The 15,094-nt window shown below is 48.5% G+C and overlaps 1 protein-coding gene and 1 pseudogene across 3 annotated transcripts in view; one reads left to right on the plus strand and one right to left on the minus strand.

Annotated features, from left to right (window-relative positions):
- The window catches only part of LOC146193889 (uncharacterized), a 397,134-nt gene that overhangs the window by 39,229 nt on the left and 342,811 nt on the right, over positions 1–15,094 (plus strand). The gene's annotated exons all lie outside the window — the stretch shown is intronic.
- Positions 523–14,000, minus strand: LOC146193890 (cyclin-dependent kinase 1-like; annotated as a pseudogene).

Here is a 15,094-nt window from a genome sequence, read left to right on the forward strand (position 1 = left end):
GCCACTCCTCGTCCTCCTCCTCATGCGCTCCGCAACTCACGCACACGTCAGGAAATCTTTCTATGGTGATTCTCCCTTCCCTCTCTTGCTCTCCTTTTCCCCAGACGCTTTTATTTCTTTTCCAACAAGCGCTACCCCTACGGGGATAAGACCGCATATTGTTCTTGCTGCTGTTATTCCTTGTCACTTCCTCTGATCGAGCGAACGCGCAAGAGTCTCCGCTGTTCCACTAGCGTGCCACCATGTTTTTCTTCTCTCTTTTTTTTTCTGTTTTTATCTCTCCTGTCTAAAGACGTGTCAGCAACGGGTGCAAACCCAGCACGGCCGCTGACAAAATTCCGTTCCTGTGGGAGCGATATAAGATCTCCGTCTGTGCAAAGGAAAAGGCGGCAACACTGGAAGCCGCGGCGTGCCGAGCCCTAACGAGCGCTGGCGGTGGCGCGTCCGCCGAGAATACCCTCCCGCTTCATCATCGGCGCAGCAATTGGGCGGGATGATTAGCCACGTATGTGAGACGTCTACTCAGGCAACGTCTTCGGGTCGGTTGTCGCGGCCGGCACTAAAGCCCGACAGGCGCCGGTGCAACTGCCTCCCACGCCAGTCGCGGGGAAAAGACGTCTTGGAGTGTGTTTTTGGCGGCACTGGTTCGGGCGTACTGGCAGCAAATAGTACATGACACCTACACATGTGATTTGTGCTGTACGAACGTCCATGGCCTTTCTGGCGTCGTTTCCTTGTTCCCATGTCCTCTTCTCCCCTTTAAGTTCTATTTGTCTTCTTTTCCTTCTACGTTTTTCTTTGTTATTTTACTTCTACGAATTCAGGAGATCGAAATTAATCTGGAGTCGTCCACTGCGGCGTCTCTCGTCGTCGATTAGCAGCTTTGGGATACCATAACATGACATGTCACGACATATGTCAAACCATGCCCATATATCATGCCATACTACGCCACCGCCATGCCATACCATTCTGTAACACATACGCTATTCCGTACCACTGCATACCATACGCACACATAAATACCGTACTATACATACCACGCCATATCCATACCTACTTCTTCATTTGACGAGTTTAGCGTGGATATATTAAAACACACTCGTAGACTTTCTAAGGCCGCGCTCGCATAGTCACTACTGCGTTCTGATAAATAATCAGTTTCCGGTTCCACCCCGCTCAGGATGGCCACATTTCGGTGGGTACAAATAACGGCTTGCCGCTGCTAGCAGATCCTGAGAAGATCCTTTTCAGCTACAAGAAAGGCCAAGAAATGGAGTAGGGGTATTGATATAGGCGCCGCTGTTTTTGCAAGCGAGCTGCGGTGCGTCGAAATAGATTTTTGGCGCGACCTGTGGAGCCCGGCCTTCCACTTTCTAGCGCAGATAAGCGAGACTTTTTCTTTATTTCTCACACTAGGGGAAAGAGGCGTAAATACTCACTCAGAAGAAAAATTGAATAGTGTCTCGTTAAAAAATTATTAATCGCGACTGCAAAACGATGTGTTCCATATTCCAAACTATTAAGTCGCTCCGCAACTCGAAAGCTATAAAGCAATAGCGCATTCGACGATTTTATCTCAGGCGATATATTTTTACGGGAGCTCCTGAGAGCTTGTGCTATACATATACGCGCGCAGACTCGAGAGAAGTGCAGTGTTTCGGCTCCCATGCGCCTATTCATAGTGGCCTCTTTCAGCAGATACATCGGCCGGGGCATTAAAATAATGGGATCCCGTAAGACTGAGTGGTTGACATTGTTAATGGTTTGTCAGTCTCTGCACCATGAAAAATAACAAGCAGGAAGAATTCCCCAAACCAGCGACGTGAAGTACCGAGAAGGCCTTAACCTAGTGGAAGAAAGAAAAAAGTGCGGCGCGCCAGTGAAGTTAATCAACGGCAGGGACAGTACATGTCGACGCATTCAGGTTCCAAGCGTTATTTAAAAGCGAAAGTTTGGCCGCCATCGATCGAAAGATCCGTCGGCGGCGTGCCGCATTCACCGTCCGTCGGCAGCAGTACGAAGAGAGCGGGTGCAATGGGGAAAAAAGAGAAATCCGACCCTTCGAACTAGAGCTATGCACGGGCTCGGGCCTACCCGTGGGCCGGGACGGCAAATTGGTGTTTTGTCGAGCCCAGGCCGGACTCTGGTTTGACGTTGCGGGCCTGGCCCAGGCCAAGGCTGAAGTGGCGGGCACAGGCCGGACTGGTTGGGGCTAGCTGCTTACGGCTTCTTTTGGAAATGAAGGAATCCCGACGCTAAATTCGGTTCAGTGGTTTAGGAATAAAGCAGTCTAGAACTTTTGTTGACGCCGAATGAGAGAAAGCTTATTTCTAGACGAGTTTAATCCTCAGTGGCTTGACCAAACAACTTCGGGCGCACACGCCTGGCGACTTCAACGAAGCGAGCAAAAAAATAAAAATAAATAAATAAAAATTAAAAAAAAAAGGAAAAGGGGGGTGTAACGCATGACACACGAGCACGCGCCTGCTAAAGTACACAACACCATTGAGCGCACACTGTCGGATCCACCAGAAGGCGCTCTGTATCACGTCTTATTAGCGCTGTTTCTTTCTATTCATGACCATGTACTAACCAGCCCGTATGCGCCCTCTGAGTCTTCTTGGTTTTGTGTTATCGCTAAGAAATGGAGATTTAAAGCCTGACAAAAAACCGCTCGTGGACCTGCAATTCATTCCTCGGCAGGCAGTCGTCATTTGAAAGATAGCCTTGGACTGTCTGCTTTTAACCCCCCTTTCCCGGCCATGAAAAAAACACCCATATTCTGCGAGAAATGGCATTGGGTAAGAGCGTATTGCTTTAGAAATCTGTCTGTTTAAGCAAAGAACTTGGCCCAATAGCTAATTTCTAATAAGAAGTCATATAATATATATATATATATATATATATATATATATATATTGTAATAGTACAGGAGAAGATGAAGCTTACAACGCAAGTGAAGGAGAAAGACGTTGCAAAAAGACTGTTCCGTTCGAGTGCCCAGGGTCCGGAAAACGCGAAAAAGCTGGTCAACCTCAGAGTCCCCGCGATACAGAGGCTTATGGGTTACCATCTTGACGAAGATGCAGCCAATGCTCCAGATATCAATGGTTGTGTAGTAGCGCTGAGCGCCAAGGAGCACTTCCGGCGCCCTGTACCACTGCAGGGTGACCACCTCATGGGTGTAGACACTGATTGGGATGCCAAAAGCCCGCGCCAAGCCAAAGTCGGCCACCTTAATGATGCCGTTGTTGTCAACGAGCAGATTCTGAGGCTTCAGGTGCCGGTGAAGCACCCGCCGCTGATGGCAGAACAAAATGGCCTCGAGAATCTGCCTCACGTAGCTCTTGACGAGCTTTCCGTCCAGCTGCTTGTTCTTGTCGAATCCGTCGAGGTACTTTTTGAGATCCATAAGTACTCAAACACCAGGTAAATTTTGTCGGACCCCTCCATCAGCACATCTTCGAGGCTAACGATGTACTTGTGCCGAAGTTCTTTCACGAATAATATCGCCCGAATGGCGGTTCACGGCACGCCCTAATCTTCGCTCTCGAGACGGACCTTCTTCAGTGCAACTATTTTGCTATTACGCTTGTCTTTTCCATTGTAGACAACCCCGTACATACCTTCGCCGCGACCGTTCGATTCGAAAACGGCCACCTGCGTCTAACGGATAGCTTCGGCTTCCGTTACGTCGGAGCGCTGAACAACAAGACGATAGGGCAGGGAGCTCAGCTGGTCAACGGCAGCGCGTCCGGCACGAGAGTCCTCTTTTTTTTAACGTCTTTCTCCTTCACTTGTGTTCTAAACTTCATCTTCTTCTGCACTGTTACAATATATATATATATATATATATATATATATATATATATATATATATATATATATATATATATATATATATATATATATATATATATATATATATATATATTGTGAAAGAAGGCTATGTTGAGACGGCAAGGTCGTGACGGCAAGGCCAGCGATGCCTTGTCTAGCGTTTTAATTCGATGACAAAACCCAGGCGCGTGCCGGAGCCGGCGCCGCGGGACGATGATGATGGTATGTACAAATGAAAGAGGAAGATTATGGTATGTACAAATGAAAGAAGATCCGTGGAAGGCTCACACAATCTGCCCGGGGGGTCGGAAGCGGCCAGCCTGGCCGCTCCTAAGTAAGTGATGCATCGCGGCGCACAAACGGTTTCAGGCGAGACACATGAACAATTTCAGTTCCACGGTGGCGTCGATCAGCTGGGGGATCAACAGGCGTCACTTTGTAGTTCACTGGGGAAGTTTGGCTTATGATCTCATAGGGACCTACGTAGCGGTGGTGGAATTTGTCACTAAGGCCAGAGGTGCGCAATGGTGTGTAAAGCAGTACTTCGTCACCAGGACGAAAAGAGACCACTCGATGTGTAGAATCATAGCGAGTCTTGCGGACTTTCTGGCACGCTGCCGTGTTGAGTCGGGCAAGATGACGGCATCTGGCCACACGAGATAAGAACTGGGTAGGTACTGATGCGGAGTAGTCGGGCGTAGAGAAGAAGGAAGCGTCGAAAATTGTAGTGGGAGGACGGCCATAAACAAGGAAAAATGGAGAGTAACCGGTAGTTCGCTGTACTGCTGTATTATAGGCGAATGTGACGAATGGTAGAATAGTGTCCCAATTTCGATGATCTGGTGTGATGTACATTGATATCATGTCCGACAAGGTGCGATGAAATCGCTCAGTCAGACCGTTAGTCTGGGGATGGTAGCTTGAGGTTGTCTTATGAAGGGTGGATGAGGCGTGAAGAACTTCGGCAACGACTTTCGATAAGAAGGCTGTACCGCGGTCACTTAGGAGCACCCGAGGAGCGCCATGTCGTAATACAATTGATCGCAAAAAGAAATTTGCTACTTCTTCAGCGGAACCAGTCGGTACAGGTGCTGTCTCAGCGTAACGTGTGAGGTGGTCGACAGCTGTTATAATCCAATGGTTACCCCCATAGGAGAGAGGTAGGGGACCATATAAGTCGATGCCGACTACGTCGAATGGCGTGGTGGGACAAGGAAGAGGTTGTAGAAGGCCAGCGGGCGAAGAAGTCAGCCGTTTGCGACGTTGGCACAGAGGGCAGGATGCGACGTATTTGGCAACGGTGGAAGATAAGCCAGGCCAAAAGAATCGTTTTCTCACGCGGTCGTAGGTTTTGTCAAAACCAAGGTGACCTGCAGTAGCGTCATCGTGGAGAGCCGCCAGTATACGTGGGCGAAGCACACGCGGCGCGACTGGGATCCAGCGAGTTCCATCAGGGCAATACACGTAGCGGAGTAGGATGCCATCTTCGAGCTTGAAATTGCTCAGCTGTCGGCGAAGCCTAGCATTGGGCGGGTCCGAAGCGCCGATAAGGCGGTCGATGATAGGACGGCAGTAGGCATCGGCTAATTGCTGTGAGCGGAAAGCGTGCTTGTTCTCAGAGTCGTCAAAACAAACGGTTGTGATATACGTCGGGCAAAGAGATGGTTGGCTCTGGTCAGAGGTGGAAATGAATTGTGAAGAAAAGCAGCAAGCGGATTCCGAAAGGGGACAGCGAGAGAGAGCGTCGGCGTCTTGGTGTTGGCGACCAGATTTATAAGTGATGTCGAAATGGTATTCTTGCAGGCGTAGAATCCAGCGACCAAGTCGGCCTGTCAAGTTTTTGAGTGAAGACAACCAGCAAAGAGCATGGTGGTCGGTCACAACTGTGAAGTGCCGACCGTATAGGTAAGGGCGAAATTTTTGGACAGCCCAGACGACAGCAAGACACTCCTGCTCGGTAATGGTGTAGTTTTTCTCAGCTGGAGTGAGAGTCCGACTGGCAAAGGCAATCACTTTCTCACGCGATGTTGCATCACGCTGCAGAAGTACAGCGCCAAGACCGTGACCACTGGCATCGGTGTGCAGGATAGTTGGAGCGCTGTCACTAAAGTGGGCAAGAACAGGATCTGATGTGAAGGGCGTGCTTGAGGTCATTAAAAGCAGTTTCGCACTGCTCAGTCCACACGAAAGGGCTGCGTGCTTTAAGTAGCTCATGAAGTGGGGCAGCTATAGTTGCAAAATGCCTTATAAAACGCCGGAAGTAGGACGCGAGGCCGAGGAAACTGCGCAAATCTGTAATCCGTTGTGGACGAGCAAAGTTCAAGACCGCGATTATTTTTTCAGGATCTGGGCGAATGCCGTCATGGCTGACCAGATGTCCCAATATTCTAATTTCCTTCTGTGCAAAGTGGCACTTCTTGGTGTTGAGCTGAAGGCCTGCCGAAGCGAGACAGGTGAGGACTTCATTCAGGCGCGTGAGATGGTCATTAAAGGTTGCCGAAAAGATGACAATGTCGTCCAAGTAACACAAACAGGTTCTCCATTTGAGGCCACGAAGTACAGTGTCGATCATTCTTTCAAATGTGGCTGGTGCGTTACAAAGTCCGAAAGGCATAACATTAAATTCGTAAAGGCCATCGGGTGTTGCGAAAGCGGTTTTTTCTTTGTCGTCCTCGTGCATAGGTATTTGCCAATACCCTGAGCGAAGGTCCACGGTCGAGAAATATTCGGAGCCTTGGAGGGAGTCAAGGGCGTCATCAATTCGCGGCATCGGATATACATCTTTGCGGGTAATTTTGTTGAGTGCGCGGTAATCAACACAAAAGCGTACCGAGCCGTCCTTTTTTTTAACTAGCACTACTGGGGAGGACCATGGGCTTGTTGAAGGACGAATTATATTGCGATGAAGCATGTCATTTACATTTTCTTCAATTACTTTTCGTTCAGAGAGCGAAACCCGATAAGGCCGTCGTCGAACGATAGAGTTACCTTCAGTAATGATGCGATGGTGCGCAACACTAGTCCGTCCCAGTGGTGTGGAAGTGGCATCAAAAATGGCTTGGTGGTGTCGAAGCAATGTCAGCAGTTCTTGGCGTTGGTTCGGCGTGAGTTTAGGATTAATAGTCTTTGCGAGAACAGAAAGAGAGACGTCTGACGAAACACGTTGCTGAGGCGGAGGGGCGGTGAGCACCATCAGGGAAAAAGGTTGAACATCCACCATACAATTCAGAGAAGTTCCTTTTGGGAGCACGAGGGATTCACGGGATGTGTTAGTGGCCACTACTGTCGCTGAGCCGTTGTGGAACCGGACAAGACTTGACGGGAAGGCGATGCCGCGTGCAAGATGACTATATGATGGTGCTATGAGGACGTCACCGTCAGTGATGTGTTCAGAAACAACAGTAAGTAGTTTTTCGCACTGAGGAGGCAAAACAGTATCAGCGGCGGCAACGAGGGGATGATGTCGTTCAGAAAAGTCAGATGAAAAATCGCTGTCTGTCATATGAATAATTCGGTCACCACAAGAAATTAACGCTGAAGCGGTTGACAAAAAATCCCATCCGAAAATCATGAGATGCGCACAAGGTGAGAGCACAGCAAACTGCACATGATGGCGGATGCCGTCGATAACAACTCGTACGGTGCACTTCGCTGAAGGGCGCAAAGGGACGTTATTGGCTCCACGGAGTTGAGGCCCATCATATGGGGTTGTCACTTTTCGCAAACGGTAGCACAAATCAGCGTGAATGACAGAAATTGCAGCCCCTGTATCAATCAAAGCTTCAACCGGTATACCTTCAGCGATAACACCAATAACGTTATACGGGCGATCAGGAGGACTTTTAGTAAGTTCGCAGCGTGCAGTTTGACCTCCGGAAACTGCAACACTTAGTTTTCCGGATGGCGGACAGGGAAACCGGTTGCGGGGCGGAGAGGAGAAACTGAGCGGCGGTATGGGGATGTGGACCGGCGTCGGGATACATGGTTCCCACGAGGCTCAGAGGAAGATACTGGAGGTGGGGAGGATCGTCGAGGTGGGCTTGGAATAGACCGGCGTTGATAATATGAGGTTGAAGGCATGTCGCATTCGAAGGTGTCGTAACCACGGCGCTCATTCTGAAGGCGGCGACGACAGAAGCGGGATATATGTCCTCTAATTCCACAGTAATAGCAGACTGGTCGGGGGGGACGCCAAGGTGCGTAATTGGGTTGTGTCGGTTGAGCCATCGCCATTGCATTGATGTGATTGTATGTTGGTGCCGGTCGGGGTGGGGGATCCAAAGAAGGGGGGGATGCAGCGACGTGCGCGTAGGTCGGCGCTGGGCGGATTGCAGAAGGTTCGGATGTCATAGGGCGGCTGATGGTAGCTAACTCTTCTTTAATCATGTTGCGGAGAACGGCGTCATTAGGAGGTGCGGAAGAATGATCGCACCCTTGTCGACAGAAAGGATTGAGGGCTTGAAGCTCCTCGCGGATGATTGCTCGAATCATTGCCCGCAGATCAAAGTCAGCAGAGGTCGGAGCAGTTGCGAAGCCGGGCTGTAGTCGAGAGGACTGCAGCTGGTCGAGGCGTTGACAGGTCGTAATAATTGAATCGACACTTGAAGGATTTTGGGCAACTAAGGTGTGATATGCCATAGCATTGATCCCTTTTAAGACGTGGTGCACACGTTCAGGTTCCGTCATGGTGGGACTAATGCGCCGACAAAGTGCAAGAACAGCCTCTATGTAAGACGCATATGATTCGTCGGGACCTTGAATGCGGGAAGCGAGCTTGTTTCTCGCGATCTCAGACCGAACTGCCGGGTCGGCGAAGTATTGTCGGAATTGCTGTTTGAAAGTGGTCCAGTTAGTAGTGTGGGGTTCGCGATTAATGAACCAGTTTCTGGCGACCTCAATTAGATAGAACGAAACGTTGAGAAATTTTAAAGCATCGTCCCACCGGTTATAGGCACTGCAGCGTTCATATGTGTCGAGCCAGTCGTCCACGTCTTCGTCACGACGACCAGCGAACAGCGGTGGGTCGCGTTGACGTGTGGGCAGAGTCGGAGGCGTCGGTGCAGCTGAGGTAGAGGGTCCGGCCGGGTCGGGATTGCTCTCGGTGGACATGATTATGGTGGTAGTTGCCAAACGACGACCGGAACGTAGCTCCAGTGAGAGGCAGCAAGGGGATCGAACTCGACCTCCACCACTTGTGAAAGAAGGCTATGTTGAGACGGCAAGGTCGTGACGGCAAGGCCAGCGATGCCTTGTCTAGCGTTTTAATCCGATGACAAAACCCAGGCGCGTGCCGGAGCCGGCGCCGCGGGACGATGATGATGGTATGTACAAATGAAAGAGGAAGATCATGGCATGTACAAATTAAAGAACATCCACGGAAGGCTCACAATATATATATATATATATATATATATATATATATATATATATATATATATATATATATATATATATATATATATATTGTGGCCAGATGCCGTCATCTTGCCCGCCTCAACACGGCAGCGTGCCAGGAAGACCGCAAGACTCACTATGATTCTATACATCGAGTGGTCTCTTTTCGTCCTGGCGACGAAGTACTGCTTTATACACCATTGCGCACCCCTGGCCTTAGTGACAAATTCCACCACCGCTACGTAGGTCCCTATGAGGTCTTAAGCCAAACTTCCCCAGTGAACTACAAAGTGACGCCTGTTGATCCCCCAGCCGATCGACGCCACCGTGGAACTGAAATTGTTCATGTGTCTCGCTTGAAACCGTTAAAGTCCCTTGATAATTTGAAAGTAGCGACACTCTCCTCCGCGCCGCGCTTTCCTCCTCGATTCTCCTCGCGCGGCGGCGGCGAGCGCTGCGCACGACACGCTTTTTCCCCCTGACGCCCGCCGGCCGGCCGCAGCAGTGAGTGAAGCGCGAGCTTTTGGGCCAGGTCTGCGCTTCAGGAGTGCACAAAATTTTTGAAAAATTGCGAGAAAAGCATTGAGAATGCCGATAGTAAAGTTCATGAATTGATTGGTTTCTTCTTAGAACTGTTTGAATGGGGAATACTGATAAACAAAGCTTTCAGGCGAGTTCTGTGCTACAGACACTTTTTAAGTCTTATGATAAGGTTTTACTTTGTGCACTTAATCTAGTACTGCCTCTGACTTTGTGTTTGTTTTTTTTAGAGCGTGAAATCTGTCACCGCGGTAAAACTTCAGAAAACGATCCAGGCTGGTGCTTTGAACTTCAAGATTAGAGAAGGTTAAAGCAGGACTTAGTCTATTTCGCTACTGTCAAGCTATCTCTCTAAGCATAGTATATGTCACGTGATCAACCATGAGATTGGATTATTGGTTAATTGTACATGTATTTCAATCAATTACTGGGTCAAATTAATTGATATTTAGTAAATTGCAATTAAAATCTAAATTTTAGCTGCAACACCGAACCGTATACCGTTGGAAAGCTTAAGCCAAGTGTAATGGCACTGTGCTAGTTAGCGATCCGCGATAATCTGCGTTCATTAGTTAATTTTGTATAAAATCAAATTTTGAGCTATTCCTTGCTGCTTCGAGGCAAGGAACAGGTTTGCCACGGCAGTCTTGATATGATGCTGATGGAGGAATTAAATAATTTTAGGAGTACGTGGCCCCTCACAGACTTCGCGTGCGGTTAAAAGAAAGCAGGATACACTGGGAGAAGTGGTGGGCCCTATTGCAGATACACTGAAGTTCTGGGGCAAGCATGCTGTGGTCTCATGCGCTGTGTAAAAGAGCTTGATTTCATTGAACGCAACAATCAAATAAAAAAATTACAAGGTGCACATAGGTCTTCAACGTGCGGAAATGAGAAAGCATATAACTGCCAATTCATTAACTATCGCTACCCTATCTATCACTATATCTACTAATGCCAGAGACCTATCGTAACTGTCACTATCCGCAACGAACACTATCACCTCACTATCCGGGCCTATTACTATAATTTACTATTATTATCCGTAACAGTCACCATCATTACCTATCACTATTCATAACCATCACTATTTAATCTGGTGCCGTCCCATGACCCATTGATATACTTCAATTTTCATTGACTTACGTTGTCAGTCATATCTCTATTATCTCATAATATCTGACGAGACAACTATACATTGACTTTTAATTCTTATACTTTCTTGTTTTCTCATAAATAGAGGTGGGAAAAGAGCAAGCCACAGAAATAACTGACTACTATCAGCGCGAGGTTCATGTCTCTGTCGAGGAGGCTTCCTTTACTTCAGGACAGGTCGGTGAGAGAAAATTGATGGAACTGCGTTTGGTCTGTTTTTTTTTTTTTCGAGTTCGTGTAATATTGGCGGCTCAAACTGGTCTTCAGTGAAATGTAGCTAGAACATAGAGCGATGAGATAATTACTCAGGCTAGGTGAAAAAAAAAATTTTGCATACACTTGAAATGAGTAATATGTTACAGTGTTAAGAATTGTTGCTCGCAAAATGTTCCCCTATTTTTACATAATAACTGTAATCATTATTGATTGTTTAAGTTTCGTAAATACAGAAAATTGATGCAATGATTCCGGCTGATTTGACATCGATGGGATAACTTTTCTCGCAATAAATGAATACGCGGAATCGCGCTTTTAGAGCTCCAGCTTTCAAAGCGAAGGTAACCTGCCAACGCCTAGTAGTCATTGTCAAAGAGAAGTGTGTGATCATATGAACACCTCCTGCACATTGGCCGTATCCCTGATAAAACGAACGCATATTTTTTAACCCACGCGTGCGTCGAAGCATGGCAAGGCACATTCAAGAATTGAAAAAAAAAATTCCATATGACCTAACTAGTGCAGATTACCCGCAATACCTCGGGTTTACTTGCCAAAGAGTTTTTCAGGGCCAGCATTCATTGCTCCCGAGTAACCGACGCACACTACAAGTAAAAGCTGGAAAGGCTAGCTCCTCTACAAGCCCGAATTTTGATTTTTAGTGAAGGAGGCCAGGAATCCTATCATAATCGCGACAAATGCAATCGAGAGACTAATTTTTCAGTTATTTCTGACAGCAAAAAGCAAATTATAGCGCCCTGTTTCTGACTGTACAGCCTTGGAGCCTCGCAGAATATTCAGCATGCTGCAGATGACAACCTTATTTTTATACAATGAACATGCTGCCGCCGCAAAAATATTGAGCAGCAAGCAGGAATAAAAAACGCAGCGTCAGGTGACGCGTTATTACGGGGAGTGAGAAAGGCACTCGACGTCGCAAACAACTCTGTTGTTTCTAGGAATAAACGTCTTTCGACTAATCTTGTGAATCCATTGACTCCTGCGCAAGCCGTCACGCTTGCCTTGAGATATCATGAATACCGCATAACCATCTTCAGGTCGCTTGCTGCAGTTGTACGCGCAACAGCACGGCATAGAGCTTGCACGCTGCAATAAAAGCACAGCGCGCAATATTCGCTCGCCGAGACTAGGAGAAAAAATGGCGCGAAGGAAAAAGAAAACACAAGGAAAACGCCGGACGCTCGTCGGTTTCCAATGGTAACGGCAGGGAGACCAATCGTCGCTCAGGAAATCGGGCGGAGAGCCGGCCTTCAGCGAAGGGGCGCGCAAGGGGCGAGGAGGAGGAGAGGAGGTAGCGCGGCGGCGGCAAAGTTCAATCGTTGGCGTAACTTTAAAAGTATCAAGGGGTTTTAGAAACCGTTCGTGCGCCGCGATGCATCGATTAGTTAGGAGCGGCCAGGCTGGCCGCTTCCGACCCCCCGGGCAGACTGTGTGAGCCTTCCGTGGATGCTCTTTAATTTGTTCATTCCATGATCTACCTCTTTCATTTGTGCATACCATCATCATCGTCCCGCAGCGCCGGCTCCGGCACGCGCCTGGGTTTTGTCATCGGAGTAAAACGCTAGACAAGGCATCGCTGGCCTTGCCGTCACGACCTTGCCGTCTCAACCTTGCCGTCTCAACCTAGCCTTCTTTCAAAATATATATAATACCTGTAACGTATAGCTTTTAAACGTACATTCTGCACGATAACTGAATAAAATGTCTTGACCGAGCCTTTGCGTTTGCGGTTACTATATTTTGCCCTTATCTGCTGAGAAGAATATTTTGTAAGGCTTTTTTCTCATCTTGATTTATTCCGAGGTTAAGCAGTACATTTTTGAGGCATCTCCGCAGAATTTGCCGCTCCTGGGCCGGGCCTAGTCGTGGAAACTCGGGCTCGGTCCGGGCCTGGTTTATGTGAGCGCAGGGCCGGGGCGTGACCGAGCTTGGAGCCATGGGCTATGGTTGGGCCGGACAGTCAGGCCCCAGCAGTGCTCTACTTCAAAGCACGCGTGCAGGGACGTTGGAGGCTTGGGAGTCCGACGAGCAGGTCGAGTACAGCCACAACACCGGGCCGGCATGTGTGATATTTTGGAGGAAGTTTGTGCGATCGTAAAAAATTACAGCGTGTGAGGCTTGCATAAATAAGCACGGGAGTGCCGGTGCTGTAGGGTGCAACATGAAGACGCTCCTGTAACATTTGCTATCGTGGTCATGCTTTCGCGTTGATATACAAGCTGTCTTATGTGTGACTCTCCGATCTTTTTTTCTTTTTTTTTTTGTCTTCTAAATTTGCTTTGTCTGTCTTGAAGTGGGACTCAATCACCTCTATTTACAGCCTGACACCGTCGCAAAAGTGTTTGCTTCAAGTGCACTCTCAGTAGCGCTTGTTTCTCGTTTTAATTCGAGCAACGTTTCACGCGTATAGTTTCGTTTACTGTCTCACCATAGCCTCTCGCGCGCGTATCCCGAACATTTGATGCCGTCGTGGCAGACGCGACGTTTACGGCCAGCAGCAGCAAGCGGCATCCATAGAACCCTCCCTCCCCCCTCGTCCTCCTCCTCCCTTGAGCTGCAGCTTTGGATGCTGTAACCGCTTTCCGGTGCGCAAAGCCTAATTGCAGCCGCTGTCGGGGCGCTCGTAAATCATACACGCTTGATTTACAGCAGTTATAAAGAGAGTACACGATGTATCCCTCGCCACCTCTCCCCCTGCTGGGTTGTCGGACCCTCTCCTGGTCCGCTGTCTCCGGTGCCCATTGGGCGACAAATTTCTTGTGCCGCGCGTACACACGACCCGATTTCTGCTCCGCCACCACTGACACCCACGATGCCATGGTGTTCCCCATGGCCGGCGCAAACCCCGTGACGCTTCTTGCGAGGAGCCCGTTGGGACGAAAATAAGATGAAAAAGAGAGCGTTTCTCGTGAGTGGTTTCTTTTCAGCTCGACGAGTTCTAGCGGCAGCAGTGACCAACAGAGTCTGGCGCCGGGAATTCGGTGGTCGTCGTGTGGAGGGAGGCGATTCGCCGACTCTTCTTGCTCGGCGGCGTTTAATGAGGCGTGAAGCAAAACCCGTTTAACGGCGCCCCGCAATCCAATAAAGAGTATAGCGAGCGTTGGCGTAGCCTGCAGTGAGCTGCCTGGCTCTGCTGTATACGCACTAAGGGGGTCGAATGGAAAGAGTGCTCGGTGGATGTCCGTGATGGTGGATAAGAATGGCCAAACTCGTCGTGGCCGTCAGGGAGGCGGAGAAACATTAACGTTCCTGGACAAGTAGGCACTTCCCGTCATCGGTAGTTCGCGCGCGGCGTCCAGAAATCGACGCAGTTTAAAGATACTGACTCTACATAGCTCAAGCGCTGATAATTCGGGCTCAAAAGGGACCTGCTCAAAACCTGTTGCAATCATTGCACACTTTGAAATAAAAGTAGATTTTCTTATTAAATATACGATTCATTCACGAAGGTGATGACGAGAGCGCCACTACAAGCGGGCCGGTACTTCCAATTAAACGACATTTCCCCGGTGAGTGCATCTTTCTGCGGGCAAACGTAACGTAGTGAAGCACGGGGCATCAGCCGACTCGAGTTGGATGTTTGGCCCAACATCGGCATATGCCCTTTAAAGGCATATTATGCCGTGCAAGAAAATGCCTTCTGTACTGTCTACTTGTGATCTAATCTCATCCTGCAAGGACAGCTTTCTTCCGCGGTCTCGAGTAATATGGAGTTTCAAAAGCGATGCAGGTCGACGTGCGCCGACTTCGTGTACTTGCTCCGATATAGAAAAAAAAAAAAAAAATGAAAACGCACCCTAGGGCTTGCGAACCTGTCAGCTGGAGCTAAATTAAGTGTATTTAAATATCGCAATATACAAACTTCTTTCAAAAGACATTGATTGTTCTAAATAAAAGAACAAATATTATTCAGAAGTATAGCTAA

The sequence above is a fragment of the Amblyomma maculatum genome, chromosome 4 (genome assembly GCF_055883805.1).
Source record: "Amblyomma maculatum isolate TAMU_Amacu chromosome 4, ASM5588380v1, whole genome shotgun sequence".
NCBI lineage: Eukaryota > Metazoa > Arthropoda > Arachnida > Ixodida > Ixodidae > Amblyomma > Amblyomma maculatum.